Consider the following 19,228-nt stretch of genomic DNA (forward strand, 5'->3'; position numbering starts at 1 on the left):
AGCATGTTCTGCCGTGTGCTGCATGATTTCTTAGAGGCCATGTTGATTCACCTGGATGAGTTTATCCATTTCCCAACCCCTGAAATGTTGACTGGGGTCAAGCATGGATTCTATGCCCTGGGAGGGATGCCCCATGTCATTGGGTCCATAGATGGGACACATGTGGCTTTGGTACCACCACAGGCACAGGAGGTAGCGTACAGGAATCGCAAACACTACCACTCCATCAATGCCCTTGTGGTGTGTCTGTCCAACATGGTGATTTCACTTGTCTGTGCTCGTTTTCCAGGATCAGCACACGATGCCTACATCATGAGGTGTAGCAGGATGCCTTAAATGATGACGCAGCTGCGCAACGAACGAGCATGTGTTGTTGGTGGGTACAGTCTGTCTGTCCTGTATTTTGCGAAGACTTCCAGCACGACCGCTTCTCCTGTCCTAACGATGTCCATGTGCTTTCCATGTAGGGGATGCTGGCTATCCCAACATGCCATGGCTGATCACACCTCTCCGCAACCCCATCACGCCGGCCCAGCTCCGCTACAACACCGCCCATGGCCGGACAAGGCGAGTGATAGAGAGGACGTTTGGCCTCCGGAAGAGCCGATTCCGATGCCTCCACAAGACCGGCGGCGCGCTCCCATATGCCCCGGCGAAGGTCTGCAAAATCTTCATGGTCTGCTGCATGCTGCACAACATGGCAGTTGAGAAAGCTGTGCCACTCATCCTGGATCAAGATGATCAGGACCATCCACCCGTGGAGGACGAAGGTCTTGGCAATGGGGCTAGTGATGTGGAGGATGTGGAGCCGCAAGAGGACATCCGGACTCGGCTCATACGCGACTTCTTTGCTTAGTGGTGAGTACCAGTGTCTGTGTGTGCACGCATTGGTCCCCGTGTGGCATGTGTTGCCATGTGTGTGTCCATCTGCATGTATGCCACGTGAGTCAAAGGTGTGTGTGGATGTGTCACTGGAGTGATGGTGGCAGTGATGTGTATTTCCCCAGTCATAATTGTGACCTGGCATGTTGTCATCCTTACATGTGTCGAGTACATGCACATGCAAGTGGCTGTGCTTTTTGTGGCTGACTTCTTGTGTGTCTCTCATCCCCAGGTACTTGCGCATGCCGTCTGCTGGTTGCATTGTTGTGGCACTGCTATTCCTCATGGACACGTCATCGTGTGCTGACTCAGCGTTACACGCACGGACAAGTTTGGAAGTCTCCTTAGGGTAAGGGATGCATCAGGGGTGTATTGGGTGTGGCAGTTGTTCACGATGTCTGCACACTGCCACTGTTTATGTTTGGTTCCTCTGCAGACATGTCGCATCACCATGGTACACATTACATGCAACTGGGTACACCTGAATAGATGGTCTGACTTGTTGACAGTCATCAGTGATGGGATTGTGGAATGTGATGATGGCATCATTGTGTGTTACACTGCCCTCGGACACATACTGTTTGCCTTGTTTGACATGCTGTGGGACTTCCACATCAGCGGATCAATGGTGTATGGCAGTCTCTCCGTGAGCAGCAGGGGGTGTTTAGCTGTTAGCCGACACTTGTGTGCCAGTTCCATGGCTATCACGCATCTGTGCAGCAGAAGGGGGGTTCCAGTGTTGGACCCACATGTAACTCCACATGACACGTTCATGTGTACTCCTAGTTGCCTCTGCAATCCCGAATACATGACTAATAAAGGTGTCCCTATGCCTCCAAGGTGCCTCTTCTCAGTCAATGCTGGTGTGTTGCCACGGTGCATCCGGCATGTCTGGCATGGTTTTCCGTGATAGTGGCTATGTGTCTATGTGTCGAGTAGAAAGATGCAGGCTGTTTGTGTGGGATTAGACTGTGTATTGTGCATGATGTCCATGACTGTGTGGGTATTGTGACATGTGCCATCCCCATGCATCCAACGTTGGCAAGGCCACCATTCTCTGCATCCACCTGACTCAAGCTTGCAGGACATGGTTCTGCCACCTGTCTACACATACCTGGGTGCCCCCCAGGACACTCGACATGATCCCTGACCTCTGCGCATGACTGTTGCTGTACTCAATATGTCTGTCGGCACGGTTGTGCGGCCACCCCCTCAGCTGGTTGGGCCCATCACGGGTGTGTATGGTGCTCCATGTCTGTCTTGCCTAATACACTGTGACCCGTGTGTCCTGTGCCAGACTCAGGCCCCAGGGTGTGGATGGTTGAAGTCAAATGAGAACTCAGGCATGTTTAGACTTTACAAGACACATGTAAGGTAATAATGCAACCAGCAGGCATCTTCTCTTCATGGTGTGACTTTTTATTTTAGTGGGGGGGGGGGTTTGACATGAGGGGCTTTCCGGGTATGTGGAATCCAAAGTTCACTAGGGGAGTTGGTGTCCTTGCCATTAGAAATCCTCAGAGTCCATGCCACAGTCTTTGTCAACATTGGTCAGAGAGTGACCAGCAAGGCCATGTGGCAGAGAATGTCTTTTGATGCTGTGCCGCTGTTGCTCCAGTGGGCCAGGTGCCAGGCCAGGTGTCCTGGGAGATGGTGCTGTTGCGCCGACCCTCACGGTCTTTTACGTGGACGACCCGCCCTCCTGCGGGGACCCTCAGCAGCAGGCCGTGACGATGTTTGGGATGCTCCATCGGATGCTTCCTCCTCCTCCTCCTGATCCCTCCCTGTGGGTGGTGATGTTCTACGCCTTCTGGCACAGGGAGGGTTGCCCATGTTGTCGGCCATCCGACGGAGTGTGCTGTGAATTCCCGTGAACACCGTCACGAGCTCAGCCTGTCTGTCCTCCATCCTCCGTTGGTGTTGCAGTAGACAGGCATGTTGCTCCGCATGTTGCTGGGCCTGCTGGGTCTTGATCTCATCGAGGGTCCCCTTCATCTCATTGAGGGTGGACACAACCTGGGCCATGCCCGTGGTGTCCTGCCGGTATGTGTCCAGGATGTTTCGGACATGGGAATATACCGGTTCCCCAGCCAACTGGTCAGGCTCGCGCCTCCGCCGTCCTCCACTCCCACCACCCCTGCCCACTTGCACCTGGCCTGCCCTTGTGGGCACATCGGGTCTCCGGGACCCCTGAGGGGTGGCATTGGCGTTGTCGCCTGCCTCCTCCTGGGTGCCCGGGACACCGTGTCCCTCCTGGCCAGCCTGGCTGCTTTGTGGTGGTGGGGTAGGGATCCTGGGTGTCTCCTGGGATGTGGCAGGAGTGGGGGTGGTGGTTGGCCCCGTTGTACCTGACGCAGGTGCTGCAGGTCGTTGGACACCAGAGGGGCCAGGTTGGTCGGGGTCGGGTTGGTCCACAGAGTGGTGAGAGTCGTCGCTGCCGGTGGCTCCTTCATCCCGCCGAGCCGGGTCCTGTGAGTCTTCCCCCCCCAGTGTTGGGGGGTGATCCACGACGTTGACCTGTGTGTGAGAGAGACAATGTTAATTTTGTTCCATGCAACATCCATGTGTCATTAGTTTCAAAGTTGGAAGATTTCCTCTGGGAATTTGGATATGTCTTGCATTCCACTGACAGTGCACTTGTGCATGGGTATGTCCCTTGGGCACAGCTTTGGCGACTTTACCTATGTGTGGCACAGTCTTACTTGCTGCGTCAAGTGTGACTGCAGTCAGCAGTGGAGTGGGCAAGTGTTGTGAGCCATGCATTGGCGCATTCCGTGTAGCACTGTACATGGGCACATGAAGTTGTTCCACACACTTATATGATGCAGGTAGCTGTTGTTGTGCTCGTGCACAGGTTGTGACATGGCCCTGTGTTTTGCCATGGAGGAGAGGGGGGGTGCTGGCACTGGCCACCCTTGTCTACATGCACGCAGTCCACCTGCTGACGAGCAGACATTCCCACACACCACAAGGCTGCTTTGCTCTCCCTGTGTCTCCCTCCCTCTCTGTCCCCCTCTCCCTCCCTCTGTGTGTCGGCCTCCTCCCTCTGTCCGTCTTCCTGTGTCTCCCTCCCTCTCTGTCCCCCTCTCCCTCCCTCTGTGTGTCGGCCTCCTCCCTCTGTCCGTGTCCCTGTGTCTCCCTCCCTCTCTGTCCCCCTCTCCCTCCCTCTGTGTGTCAGCCTCCTCCCTCTGTCCGTGTCCCTGTGTCTCCCTCCCTCTCTGTCCCCCTCTCCCTCCCTCTGTGTGTCGGCCTCCTCCCTCTGTCCGTCTCCCTGTGTCTCCCTCCCTCTCTGTCCTTCTCTCCCTCCCTCTGTGTGTCACCCTCTGTCACCTCAGCCCAGCTTACTGTGCACACACTGTTAGCAGATCTTTGAATGGCCCTTGGATTGTTGATGTGAGTTTGTTTCTGATCTCCAGGCACCCATTGGGTGTTGTGTCTGTGTCTGCACTGCTGCTGTGGTGGTGTGTGCTGCCACTCTTTCACAGTGTTGGCTGTTCATTAGCTGCTGTCATGTGCAAGAACGTGCCGTGACCCCCATGTGTTGATGCAAGGCGTCCGCCATTTGCTGGCAAGTCATTCCTGTGTTGGGACACTCTGTTTGTCTGGCTGTGACCTAGGCCATATGGGCAGGGGGCATTGTTGTCTGCTTCTGAGTTGCACTATGTGATTTTTTGGGCCCACCCTCCCGCCATCCGGCTTACCGTGTCATGTGTTGGTGTCTTCTGTGGCCTGTGACTTGACATTGTCCAGCTGGGTGCATGGGGCATGGTGGCGGCAGTGGCATGTGCGTGTTCATGGAGTGTGGTTGAGTCATGCGATAGCTTTGGGTGGTTGCGTGCCTGTTTGTGAGTTTGGTTGTTGATGACGTTCCCCCCATGTGAGGTGCGATGTTTGTGTACTCACCCGGGTCTTGGAGTCCTCCTAATCCCTCCACTGTCTCCACCGGCAGTATGGCCATCACCCTCTCCTCCCAGGGATGGTAGTGTACGGGTCTGCGGGACGGCCCTCCTCCAGTGACGTTGGCCTGGTTGTGTTCATCCGTCATCTTGGCTCGGACCCTCCTCCGCAGATCGTACCACCTGGCTTGGCATTCCTGCTTGTTCCTTCTGGTGTCCGCAACAGCATTCACAGCATCGACGATGGTCTGCCACATGGCTGTTTTTGCTGAAGTGCTGGTCTCTCTGACCAATGTTCCAAAGAGGTGTGGCTCGACTCTGAGGATTTCATCGACAAGGACCTCCAACTCTCGGCTAGTGAACTTTGGATTCTTGTTAGTTGGCATGGTGAGGGGTGTGGGTGTGGATGGTGGGGGGGGTGTGTGTGGATGGTTGTGGGTGTGTGGGTGTGGTTGTGCAGGTATGTGTGTGAATGTGATGAGGGGGTGTTTGTGAAGGTGTGTGTGTGAAGGTGTGCAAGTGTAAGGTGTGGTAAAGCTTCTAGTATGGTGCTGTAGGTTGTCTGTGGGGTCTGGCAGCAGTGTGTCTGTTGCAAAGGCTCATGGTTTGTGTGTGTGGGCCCTTTTTATTGGTCCATTGGTGGGTGTGGCTGTGTTTGAACTTTGGGTGGGTGTGTTATAAGGAGTGGTGGTGTTTTGGGCCTCTGTTTGTTTTTGGCAGTTGCAGGTCAGTGAATGTGTTGTTTTAGTGGTTGTTGGACATGTTTTGTGGCTTTGTGCCATTCGAATGGTGTATTCTTGTGTCGTTTTGGTTTGTCCTGGTTGTGTACGTGCGTTTTTTGCGTGTGTACGGTGTGTACATGGGCCATTTTTTTGTACAGTGCTGTCCTTGTGTGTGGCTTGGTACGACTCGTACATGCGGGTGTGATGTTGGGGCCTGGGGTGCGCTCCGTACTTAGAATGTTGTGGTGGGGGTACGCTCTATGCATACGCGGGTGGGGGTACGACTCTAACGTACACGGGTGTAGATACACGGGGGTACGACACGAACGTAGAGGGGGGGTAGGACACGTACACTGGTGTACATACACGGGGGTACGACACGTACACGGGTGTACATACACGGGGGTACGACACGTACACGGGTGTACATACACGGGGGTACGACACGTACATGGGTGTACATACAGGGGGGGTACGACACGTACACGGGTGTACATACACGGGGGTACGACACGTACACGGGTGTACATACACGAGGGGTACGACACGTACACGGGTGTACATACGGGGGGTACGACACATACACGGGTGTACATACATGGGGGTATGACACGTACACGGGTGTACATACACGGGGGGTACGACACGTACACGGGTGTACATACAGGGGGGGGCACGACACGTACACGGGTGTACATACACGGGGGTACGACACGTACACGGGTGTACATACAGGGGGGGTACGACACGTACAGGGGTGTACATACACGGGGGTACGACACATACAAGGGTGTACATACACGGGGGTACGACACGTACACGGGTGTACACACAGGGGGGGTACGACACGGGTGTACATACAGGGGGGGTACGACACGTACAGGGGTGTACATACACGGGGGGTACGACACGTACAGGGGTGTACATACACGGGGGTACGACACGTACACGGGTGTACATACAGGGGGGGTACGACACGTACACGGGTGTACATACACGGGGGGTACGACACGTACAGGGGTGTACATACAGGGGGGGGTACAACACGTACAGGGGTGTACATACACGGGGGTACGACACGTACAGGGGTGTACATACACGGGGGTACGACACGTACACGGGTGTACATACAGGGGGGGTACGACACGTACACGGGTGTACATACACGGGGGTATGACACGTACAGGGGTGTACATACACGGGGGTACGACACGTACACAGGTGTACATACAGGGGGGGTACGACACGTACACGGGTGTACATACACGGGGGTATGACACGTACACGGGTGTACATTCAGGGGGGTACGACACGGGTGTACATACAGGGGGGGTACGACACGTACACGGGTGTACATACACGGGGGTACGACACGTACAGGGGTGTACATATACGGGGGGGTGTACATACACGGGGGTACGACTCGAACGTACGGGGGCTGGGGGGAGTGTTGGGCGCGTATGCGGCCACATGTCTCCATGGTTGCTATGGGAGTTCGGTCCGTACGGTGCATTTTCCATACGGTTGTAACATCGGTCGCACGGGATGGATCGTGATTCCGCGGTCGGACTTCACATTTCACATTTGTACGGTAAATCGTCCGTGGACGTGTCGGACACATTTTCCGACCCGAGGACGTGTGGGGAATAATTCCCAATGCGATTCGTATGGACTTTTTACCATGCGAATCGTAATTGGCAGTTTGTACGGCACTTGTACGATTCGTACGGTAAAAAGACCGGATACGAGTCGTACGGGCTATTTTTTTACCGGATCGTAATCGGCACCCAGGTGTCTTGAAAACAAATAATGTCACTTTTACTCAGATATTCCACTGCTGATTTGCATGAAAGAGTTGACTTTAACCCAGCCGCATTCCAAGAGGAGATGTTCATTTTGAAATCTGACCGCTTGGCTGAGCCGTTAGGAAGGATACTGGCTGAGTCGTTAGGAAGGATACTGAAGAATAGTGAGTCAGTATTTAAAAGGGAAATAGCGTAGGCATTGAAACGGTGTGCTATGTATAGAAGTTAGGCAACAGAAATCTAGTCGGAAAACATTAGAACGTTATTGACACCTCAAAAGAAGTGTGATCCCGTTCAGAAAAGGGAAGAGGTCTCTTTGGAATACCTTCCCCTTTATGAGTTATAAAAAGCTGTTGGGGGTAAGACATTGGTCCCAGGGACGACCTCTATTTCTCAAAAAGAAAAAAATCGTAAAATGTTCTTTTTAAACATAGCACCATTTTCTGAAGAAAAATGGGCTGCATTAAAAACAAATTTTGCTTTATGTAAAAGTGATTACAGACATGGTGGTCTGATGGCCCCAGTAGTAACTTGCTATTTATTTCCATGTAGCTCACCACCATGAGATGGACTCCAAGTGAAATGATTTGAAGTTACTTTTTTTGTATGTTTTGTTTTGTTCAAAGTATTTGATTGTTATTTGAGGCTATAAGGAAAGGGGGAGGGGAGAGGTGTGGGGTATTTGACAATCATAGTAAGAAAAATACTTTGTTAAACAACAGAGCTTTCAAAATAAGATCCAAATATGAACGTTCAATTGTAGATCTAAAGACATTTCTGAATACAAGGCTATTAATTTGGCTGGAACCCGAGGAAGGGGGTGAGGCTAAGAATATATAAAAAATAAAAGAATTAAAATACAATTTAGATGAAAACTGGCAACAAACAACAATACTCAGCAAATACATGAATTGATCACATAACAGACAATAGTTATACACTCGCTGTTATCTCACATATTAGGTGGATACAGATAAAATGCAGAGCATAGTGTAAAAATCACTAGATGACTTCATTAAATCCAATCATTTCCAGTTAAAACATTAATGATCTCCTTCTCCTGACTATATTTTTTTTAAAAGAACAAATGTTAACACAGTTAGATGGGGAATCTAGCTGTTGCAGATAGACAAGGGCTAATCTAGAGGCTCTAATCCCCAGATTTCATATAATTGGAATTAAGAACGTTTTTGTCAGGTCAATAAACCAATTGCAAAAGAATGTAAATGCAGGAGACTTTGTGAGGAAGATTCATCACTTTTGAGGGCTCAAATTGCCAAGGGGAAAACTAAGGTGCCACCTCACAAATTTTAGCCTGAACCTAGTGAGCAAAATAGTCTGTCCCCGAAGCCATCAGTGTGCAGCACTAAGAATAGTGGCCCCATTTGCGATGGCAGTGGGCCCGACACCGACAGACCATCAGTGGCAGTCCCACTGCCATCGCAAGTGTAATGTGGTACATTTCCCTTCCATAGTATCATTTATTTCAATTTTGTAAGATAGAATACACTATCTGCAGTGTTCCATTCTGTTCTAGAATATGAGAAAGTTTTGTGTAAGGAAATTCTAGATAAGACAGTTATACTGGAACAGTTGGTGGATGAGGTGAATAAACCTACCTGTGTCACCTTGCTTGCATTCCTGGTTCTACTTCATTGAAGAACACCACATTTAATTGGCGACAATCGGGAGAAATGTGGGATCAGGATCAACACCTCAACATCAATCTGGATTGAAAGCGCTTCAAATTCAAGGCTGTCTCCCCTAGGACGACGAATCCATTCCTGGCTTGGATGCCTGTTCTTATATGTCGACTGGGGATGTGCTGAGAGTCGCGGCGGGAAAAGAGGAAAGCCTTTGGTAATTTACTTTATGAAATAGTGAGTATCGACAGCGACGCGAGCGCGTCATCCGACGCATGCGCGCCATCATCCAGGAAGGAGGTGATTCTACTGAGCGCGTCATCTGATGCATGCGCGTCATCATCGAAGAAGGAGGCGATTTTACCCAATCAGATCAGACGTGTGATTTCCAGAGCAAGGCTTGAATCTAGCCTATTGCGCAAGGAGACGTCATAGAGAAAATTGTTGTGAGCGCAAACTAAGGAGCGCTGTGCGTTACAGGCGCGCATTCAAGAGGAGCTGAATATTTATTCACCTTGAGGAGATTAAGCTATTGTGAGTCACGCTAGCAAAATTGAAGGTATCGGGGGTGAGTTTTTTCACAATGCCATGCTGTATGGGTTGCTGATGGCACGTCTGGAGGATTAATAAGGTGACAGTTGCTGTAAGGTGGTTCATTTTTTTTTTTTTTAAATATAACACTTCAAGCAGCTTGAATATTCATGGAACTTTGAGACTTAGGTTCTTGCAAAGTTTATTTGTGTCTGGCACATTTGTTGTGGTTTTAGAAAAAAAAAGAGAGACTCATTTCTGAACTTCAGTAAAATTAATGTCATACTTTTGTTTTTTTATAAAAATTTAGTGTTTTAGTTCCCTTAAGATCTTTTTTTTTTCGTGTCAAGCTGTTAGAAAAGCCAGTGAGTTAAAGAGTTACTTACCTGAAGTGATACAAGTATACAAGTTATAGTATGTTAGATATATTACAGGTGTATGTTTAAAGTGAAAATAATTTTTTTTTTAAATGCAGAATGTGACACAACCCCCTTTCTTTTTAACGAGCCCAGGGGAACCCAATGTGAAATGGCAGAAATGGAAAAAAATATTTGTGAACTATGCTAGAGTGTGTGGGACGAATTTAAGTGCAGAACGTAAACATTCGTTACTACTACATTGCCTTGGGGGTGAGGGACAAGATGTGTTGGAACATTTACCAAACCTAAGCGCTTCCGAACAAAGAAATCTGAATGAATACGAAATTTGCATAGAACAATTAGATCGCCATTACTTACCAAGATTGAGCACGATTATGGAAAGGTACCATTTTGGCTTAAGAGAACAAAAAAAGGATGAGTCTGTTGAAGACTCTGTTTCAGCTCTAAGGAAACTGGCTTCTTCGTGCAAATTCGGTCCGGCACTAGAGGAGAGAATTAGAGATCAATTCGTTCTGAAATGTGCTCATGATAACATCAGAAAAGAGCTCTGGTTGAAGGGTGAACCTCCTCTGGAAGAAGTCATTGCCATACAAGTTGAGCACATGATGGGGTGCGTTGATGAACTTAGTGGCGAGAAGGGTAAACTCACCACGACTGAAACTAAAGTAGAAGAGGTTGTGTGTCAGGTACAGAAGAAAGATCCAAAAGGAAAAGACAACAGTATCTTGATTCCTGGTAATGTTACCAATTTGAATGTCACTGGGAAGCCTATTTGTTTTAGGTGTGGTCATTTTGGTCATCTTGCAAATTCATCTTTTTGTCCTGGTCTAAGGGTAACTTGCAATACATGTGGACGTAAGGGACATTTTGCAAGATGTTGCAAAAACAAAAATAGCAGAGGTGGTCGTACAGTCATGAAAAATCAACCTGAGGTAAAGGTGGTCCCTTTCCAAGTTGATGTAAGAAAAGGTGATCATCCCTCACACATTGGGAATATTGACGGTGTAGATTTCAAGTTTGATTCCTGCTCACATTTAACTATGATTGGTGAGGATATTTTTTCAAAGCACTTTGCAAACAATGTTAAACTTCTTAGGAATGACCTTGCTCCTGTAGGTTATGGTGGATGTCAGGGTACTTCATAGCTACAATAGAATTATGTGGAAGAATCATTGCAGGGAATATATGTAGCTAAGCATGGTGATTCTCTCATGGGTTGGCCTCATCAGCATCTTCTTTGGGTGCGTTTGAACCCCAATGCATCTCCACAGGTTCAGGTGCAAGCGATTGAAGAGTCTACTTCTGAGGTTCTGGACTTTTTAGAGTCCAGAGGTGTCAGGGAAACAACACCCAAAAGACCCCTGAGTTCCTTCCTGCCTTGGTGCACAAATAAACAGAGACACGGGCTTCTCGATGGTGGCGTCAGAGAGACCAAGTTTTATTTACTGCAGGGACACAGATGTCGTAGGAACCACACAAAGGCAGAATCTAGGAGACTGTTCGAATTGTATAACGTGGGTCGCTCCTTAAATACACCAAATGTGTCCTCAGGCAGCATTGCATAAATATCTTTCATGCCTAGCCCGGTATCCCAAACAAACAATAAACATATACCAAACGATAATTATTTGTAAGATTCCAGTGTTCGATCAAGTCTTCATGTCAGTTTTCCATTCTTCGACGGATCCTCCCCATCATAAAAATTGTATCCTCCCCATAGTAAAAAGCCCAGAAGGAGAGGAGCGGAGCCAGGTGGGAAAGATTGATAAGTAGGATAAGAGATGCTTGTGGGTCATAAACGGGCATGGCTACTGTCTTCGGCCTCCTAATCGTGATCAGGCCAACGAACACAAGAACCAGTATAGCATGATTGGCCTCAGGCAAGGGAGGTAGCTTCTGCCTAGTCACGCAGCATCAGCTTCCTTGGACTAAAGCTTACGTGTCCTTAACTAGGTGATTCAGCCAGGGTCATTGCTTGTCCATTGACTATGTGAGGGCAAGAAACAAAATGGATGCCGTATCTAAGATGAATGCCATGAATTTACAACAGAATGCCCTATTTCTCAGTGAATTCATGCTCGTAGCACAGCGAAAACACTGTCACATACTAAATGGATCATTTACGGTTCACTGGTACCAAAATCGTGTCAGTACTACGATACCGAACACACGGGTTCGGATCGCTACAGAACCTCAGACCGTCCTTTTGCCCTTACATAGGCAATAACTTACTCTAGTCAGAATCCATTTCTATATTCATCAGATCACTGATATGTTGTTGGAGCATTATTCGATCCCGTGGCGTATCTCCTAAAACAGGTGGTCTTCTTACGCATGTTGCAGCACAAAGGCCACATAAGGCAGGACCACACTGAACGATGAGACAGCATGAGAATAAAAATACCAACAAAACACCAATGACTATCAGAACCTTCCATCCCCACGCAGATAACAGATTCCAGAACCATCCCATCAGTGACCAATCACCTTTGTCTACATGAATAGAGTCAGTGATCTTGTGTAACTTAGAAATGGCCTCATATACTGTTGGCGCATTATTTGGGATAAAGACACAGCAACTCGATTGGATCATCTTACATACCCCACCTTGATCTGCAAGTAATACGTCAAGGACCATACGGTTCTGCAACGTCATGAGGCGATCCGCTTGAAGCTCAGCTGTCAGGTTACTAAGGGCACCAGCAGTTTCAGTAATGGTGGATTCAACTACCCGTGTTAGTTGACGCAAGTTCCTACTATTGGCCATGGGCCCCCAGAACGGAAGGAAACCTTTGAAAAAGTCTCCTGCTTCTTGGCCAGCTGTATCTTCCTTGTCGAAGACACCTCTCACAACTCTAGTCTTGTGATAATCCGGTGCAGCAGTGTATGTCGGAGGTAATAGTCGGGCAATATAACATGAGCCTGAAAAGTCAGCAGGCAGCCATGTATATGCTCTGTCTTTGCAGACAAAATAGGTACCCTTAGCAGCTAAGAATGCAGGGGAAGACTGTGATGGAAAAACGTACGTTTCAGTGCAGTCACTCTTCCCTAGTCGAGCTCTCGGATTCCTCCCATTCCCTTGTAAACAGACCTGACCTTGGTGGGGTACCACCCAAATCGGAGTCGAGCTTTTACGCTTGTTTTCACCCAAACTAATGCCATACTCCGTAGCATTCCAACCCATATAAACTCGTAACTCATCCTTGGGAATAAACGGAGTGTTATTGACATCTCTAACCATGTCAGTAATTCCCTTTACCAAGGCTCTATTAGCAGAGTTATACCTAGTGGAACGCGGAGGTCGCGGGGGATAGGTCTCTAGAGCATAGGCGAACATGGTCTGAAATGCCCAAAATGATCCATTATAACTAAAGGGCAGAACCAGATAGGGGATACCCTTGTTCATGGTATGTGGTATCAGACCACATACCCAGCAGTTCGTTGTATTTACTACTAGTTGGTGTTGGTGCAAGAGCTGAATGAAAGTGTTATTTATAAACTCAGAGCGTCGAGCTTGCTCGGGTGCAGGAAAAGGGTGAAAAGAATGAAGAGAAACAACAGTCGGAGAAACAGAAACATGGGGAGGCACTGTAGATGTGACAGGTACAAAAATCAATTGGATACCAAAAACGATTCCGCCTACCAAAGTTATTAAAACAATCAGAAAGGTCAGAGCGCATTGCATCATGAAACGTTTGCTATGCAAAATTTCATACAGTTTTGTCTTACGAGCATTTATGACGTTAGCTCGTCGCAGTTCAGGAAGCTCCATCTTCTACAACCGTTCGCAACGGATGGTTTGTACCTGTTGAAAAATTGCCTCTGTTTACCCTGGGAGTTCCCAAAATAAACAGAAGAGACCGACCTTGTGTCTGGCCCCCTGCAAGTTAAAACAAGGCACACGTCACGACCCTATGGCAACCCAGATGGCAAGGTGAGAGAACAACAAAAACAAAAGGACAAAAAAATTATAGAGCAAACTTCCTGACTGAATGCAATGTGATAAGATCAAAACAGTTTTCACACAGAAAGGTGATTATGCAATGTTATTGGTTCATGGAATGGGAACGTAGGTTATATCTGTACTTTCCGGGCCTTGTCTGGTCTTGAAACAGCTGATCTGCAGGTGCAGTAATGTTCAAATCCACAGGTGGCAAATGTTCACTTTGTACAACACTCTGTTCAGGGTTCAAAGGAACAGTTCCTGGTGCAGTATCAGAGTTCTGTGTTTCAGATCGTTTGTCCGTCATGTACTCTGCATCACTGAACGGGATAAGCCTAGGAACAGGTTCTGTCTCGGATACACCAAATCCCTGTCTAACCCAGTTGTCGTAGGGGAGTGGGAGAGGCACACGCTTCGTATGGGTAGCGTGCACCCAATTTTTCCTGCCAGCCAGGCGTACAGCAGTTCTTGTGGCCAGGAGCACCTGAAACGGACCCACGAATCTTGGCTGGAGGTTCCGGGTCCGTCCAAAGTTCCACACCACAACCAGATCACCGGGTTTCAATGTGTGACCTGGACTCTCTGGCAGCTTAGGCAAGGATTCAAATACCTGTTGGTGAATAAGACTCAATTTAGCAGTCAGGTCAAAAAGGTAATCAATCAACATTGGATATTCGATCTGTTTGAACTCCTTGGGCCTAGGGACTCCCCAGACATTAGCAGGGCGACCAAACACAATCTCATATGGGCTAAGCCCTACTCGAGAGTGTACAGTTGCTCTGGTGGACAATAAAGCCAAAGGCAGTGCGTCTGGCCAAGATAAACCAGTGGAAGCTTGGATTTTAGCAAGTTTTAGCTTCAAGGTACCATTGTACCCCTCAACCAAACCTGCTGACTGTGGGTGATTCGCACTATGGAATTTTTGCTTGATTGCCAAACCCGTACACACACTCTGCATAACTTTCCCTACGAACTCACTTCCATTGTCCGACCATACAATCCGTGGCATACCATACCTAGGGAAGTACTCTTTGAGGAGGATTTTGGCAGTGGACATAGCAGTGTTATCCTTTAATGGATACGCTTCAATCCATCTTGAAAAAGCACAGACTACCACTAGGACATATTTGAGATTATTACATCTGTCCATGTGGATAAAGTCCAACTGAATCACTTCAAAGGGACAAGAAGGGGGGGCAAAGTGACCAGCTGGGGTTGGGGTTCCCTTGCCAGGATTATGCATCAGGTATACCATGCAATTTTTCCCCACTCTCTCCGCGCACTTAGTAATTCCATCGTTCTTCCATACTGGAGCTAACATCTTACAGATCCCTTTCGAACTGATGTGCGCCGCTCCATGCGCCATAGTGACTACCGCAAGTACATACGCATCAGGTAGCATCCAACGCTGATGCTCAGACAAATCAATCCAACATCCACTCGAATCCATTTTACCCGTTTTCTCCTTCCATGCATTCTTCTCATTTTCAGTTGCTTCATTCTGGATTGCCTTCACACTTTCAATCGTATTCTCACACATTCCTGATTCAGCAATCCATCTTGCAGACGTTGCAACGTACATTCGGCTCATCATGTTCTTGGGCGTCCCTTTGGCGACCTCATCAGCAAACGCATTCCCACGGCCAACATCATCCGTAATCTTCCGGTGTGCACTGCATTTCACAATTGCGACTTCATTCGGTAAGGTCAGAGATTCCAACAGATCATTGACTAACTGTCCATGTTGGATCTTAGTCCCATGGGACGTGAGAAAACCTCTTTCTTTCCACAAGCGACCAAAACTATGTGCTACGCCGAAGGCATACTGGCTGTCAGTAAACACGTTCACTCTCTTTCCCTCAGCTAAAATACACGCTCTTGTCAATGCAATTAATTCTGCAGCTTGGGCAGAATTCTGACTCACTCTTGCAGTCTCGACAACCGTACTCAAAGTCGTAACTGCATACGCAGCCGTCACATCACCAGTCTGTAGCTTGAAACACGATCCATCGACATACAAAGTACCATCTGGATCTAGTAACGGAGTATCTTTTAAATCAATCCTACCTTTTGTCTCTTCCTCAGTTCTAAAACAACAGTCATGGGGCTCTGAATCACTCGACTCCTGAGTAGTCGGCAACAGCGTTGCTGGGTTCAATATGCTGCATCGCTTGATCTGAATGTGACTTGCCAAAAGTGTCAGCTCATAGCCTGATAGTCTAGCACTGGTGAGGTGCTGAGTTTTCGTTCGATTCATGAGTGTATCCACAGCATGTGGAACCATGACTACCAACATGTTGTTCATGACCAATCCAGCAGACTGTCGAATAGACACTGCAGCTGCTGCTGTAGCTCTCAAACAACTTGGCAACGCTCTGGCTACCGGATCTAATGTGGATGAGAAATACGCACAAGGTCGCTGCTTGTCACCAAATTGTTGCGTCAAGACACTCAACGCACAACCCTCTCTTTCATGGACATATAGTGTAAACGGCTTACTGTAGTCAGGAGTACCTAACACAGGAGCTGAGCACAACGCATCGCGCAATTCCGAGAAGCTCTGTTGACATTCATCAGACCATGGCAAAGGACTCGGGACACCTTTTCCAGTCAGAGCCACCAATGGTTTTGCCATGAGAGAAAAATTTGGGATCCATTGTCTGCAATATGATGTAATACCCAAAAACGCACGCACTTCTCTCTGTGTGCTTGGTACAGTCATCTGTGAAATTGCTTTGATTCTCTCTGGGGTCAACCTTCTTCCCTCCTTTGACAAAAGATGACCTAAGTAGGTCACTTCTTGGCAACAATATTGTAGTTTAGAAGGTGAAACCTTGTGATGTAAGTCTGATAAATGACGCAGCAAAGAAATTGTAGCTATTTTGCAAGTTTCCTTGTCGTCAGCAGCCACTAAAAGATCATCTACATATTGGATCAGAGCAGCACCAGGTGGAAGTACAAAAGCATCTAATTGACTTTTTAATGCTTGGCTGTAAATTGAAGGGCTTTCACAATAACCTTGTGGGGCGCGCTTGAATCTGAAACTACGACCACCTAAGGAGAAACCAAAAATATCCCTACTTTCCTCGGCTATCGGAATGCTGAAAAAGGCATTCTTTAAGTCGATCACTGTAAACCATGTAGCTGAGGCAGGAATCAACGTCAATAGTGCAGTGATATCTGGGACCACAGGAAACTGTGGAACCACTATTGTATTAACCTCTCTGAAGTCAATCACAAATCTGTAGATTGGAGATTTGGAAGGGTCAGTGCGTTTCAAAATCGGCAGGACAGGACTATTGCAGACATTTCCTCTAGTTTCTTCTATCACATTTTTTTGTATCAAATCTTGCACGATCAGTAAAAGCGCACGTTCACCTTCATTTGAAATCCGATACTGTGGGATTCGTGGGAATCTAACATTTGCCTTCAGACTCACCATATAAGGGGGAATTTCCAGAAGACCTACATCATTAGGACCAGTCGCCCAAAGATTATCAGGGAGGGAACGCAGCTCCGGTGGGAGCTTATCCATCGACAAGTACATGGGAGAGATGACTCTCTTACCCAACGTGAGCTGTACTCCCGAAGGGGAACAGTACAATGTCGCATGCAGGCGTTTCAACAGATCTAAACCAAGCAGATTCTCATTACAACCGGTCGTCAGAATAAGGGGTGCTTCTAGTTGACATGGCCCAACAGAAATTGACAAAGGACCAGAAACAGGGTTGTGAACAGGGGCGCCTGAGAAACCTACTGAAATGTTCGTTGATCCAGACAAAGGTGCGCCAGGGAGTTTCGCGTGCATAATTGAACTTTTTGCTGCACCAGTATCCAACAGAAACGGTTCAATCACGCCTGATGTAGCTACTGCGACATAAGGTCCACTCTGATCAACTGGAACTGATACTACTCCCTCTCTCTGCCTGTGGCTGTCCTAGTACTCACTTTGCTGAATTTCTTCACTACCTTCATAATAATCCTCAACATGGTATTGGGGAGATCTACCTGATTGTGTGGATTGTACATTTCGCTGATCGAAATAATTAGATGGGCGATCAGTCTGTGGAGGCATAGTACCACGTCCTCTACCTCTGAGAGCTTGCATAAACCCACCGCGACCTCTCTGAGCTGGGACACCACTAGTTTGGGAGTGCAGAACTGGACACTCATTCTTATAGTGACCCTCCTTTTTACAATAGGCACACTGATTCCATGCTAACTGTTGTCGGGGAAAACCATAGTCAAATCTTTGGGACATCCCTTGCTGGAATTGTGGCTGTTGCTGAAACTGGGGTCGTTGCTGTGAATCTGACTGACTCGAGCGAGGCGGATACGCCTGTTGCAAAAGAACTTTAGTTTTCAAGTCTTTTGTCTTCTTTTCTGACTTTTCCTTCTCTTCTTTTTCTCTATTTTCGTAATACTGAGCAGTTGCGAGTATCTGTGCTGTCGTCGACACCGCCCATGCACTCTCAGAATCCTTCAACTTGTTACTAAGCTCAGGCAATAAATTAAACATAAACTTGTCGACAAACAACCTCTGACCTCCCTCAGTACTCATATCTTGCCCACTGTGGTCTACGAAGGTCTCTTCAAATCTAGTGAAGAAATCAGAGACGCTTTCATCCTTCTTTTGCTTGCATGCTGATAATTTATCCCAGTTGACCCGTAACGCTGGCATCAGCGTTTTAATCAAATTGATTATTCTGCCAGGCAAAGCGGCAATCAGAGGCTCAGGTTTAGCACCACCAACTTGTTGTGCATCTGCCGCTACAATAGCTGGCCAATCACCTCCTAAAGCAACTTGGTGATTCTCATGGCGAATTTTGGCCCATATAGGCTGTGGCACTACATTGCCAAATAGCATTTCGATGTCTGCCAAATTCATGACGCATGCTTGAACTGTCTGGGTTAACTCTTTATAATACCCAGCAGGATTCTTACGCGGGTCCGGCAACGCCTGTTTTACTGCTAATACCTCGGCCCGCTTCCAAGGGATGTGTATCCATACTCTTTGGAAATGTGCTGGAGCAGCTAAAATATTATTAGCCGCATCAGCTTGAACTGCATCGCGCCATATCGGCGGAACTTCCCTCATCGGATACTGACCTCGCTTCTTCCTAGTAATCGGAGAACCATCAGAGTCCCTTTGTGCTCGAAGAGGAGAATCAGACCTGTATGCTAGAATCAGTTCTATCGCTTCCTTTACTTCCGAACCTATTACCATTCCCGTAGCGAACCTTCTCTGAATATGTATCAAGTCAGCGGGAACGGAATCTAAGTCATCATCATCCCACGCCTCACGCAAAAGGAAACACATCACGTCAAAGACATAACGCTGAGATGGTTCATTCCATTGCATAAATGTATCCAACCCTCTTTGTGCATCATACTTCGCAGCTTTCGACATCCACCTAAGAGCTGTC

This window comes from Triturus cristatus, chromosome 9 (genome assembly GCF_964204655.1).
Source record: "Triturus cristatus chromosome 9, aTriCri1.1, whole genome shotgun sequence".
Taxonomy (NCBI): Eukaryota; Metazoa; Chordata; class Amphibia; order Caudata; family Salamandridae; genus Triturus; species Triturus cristatus.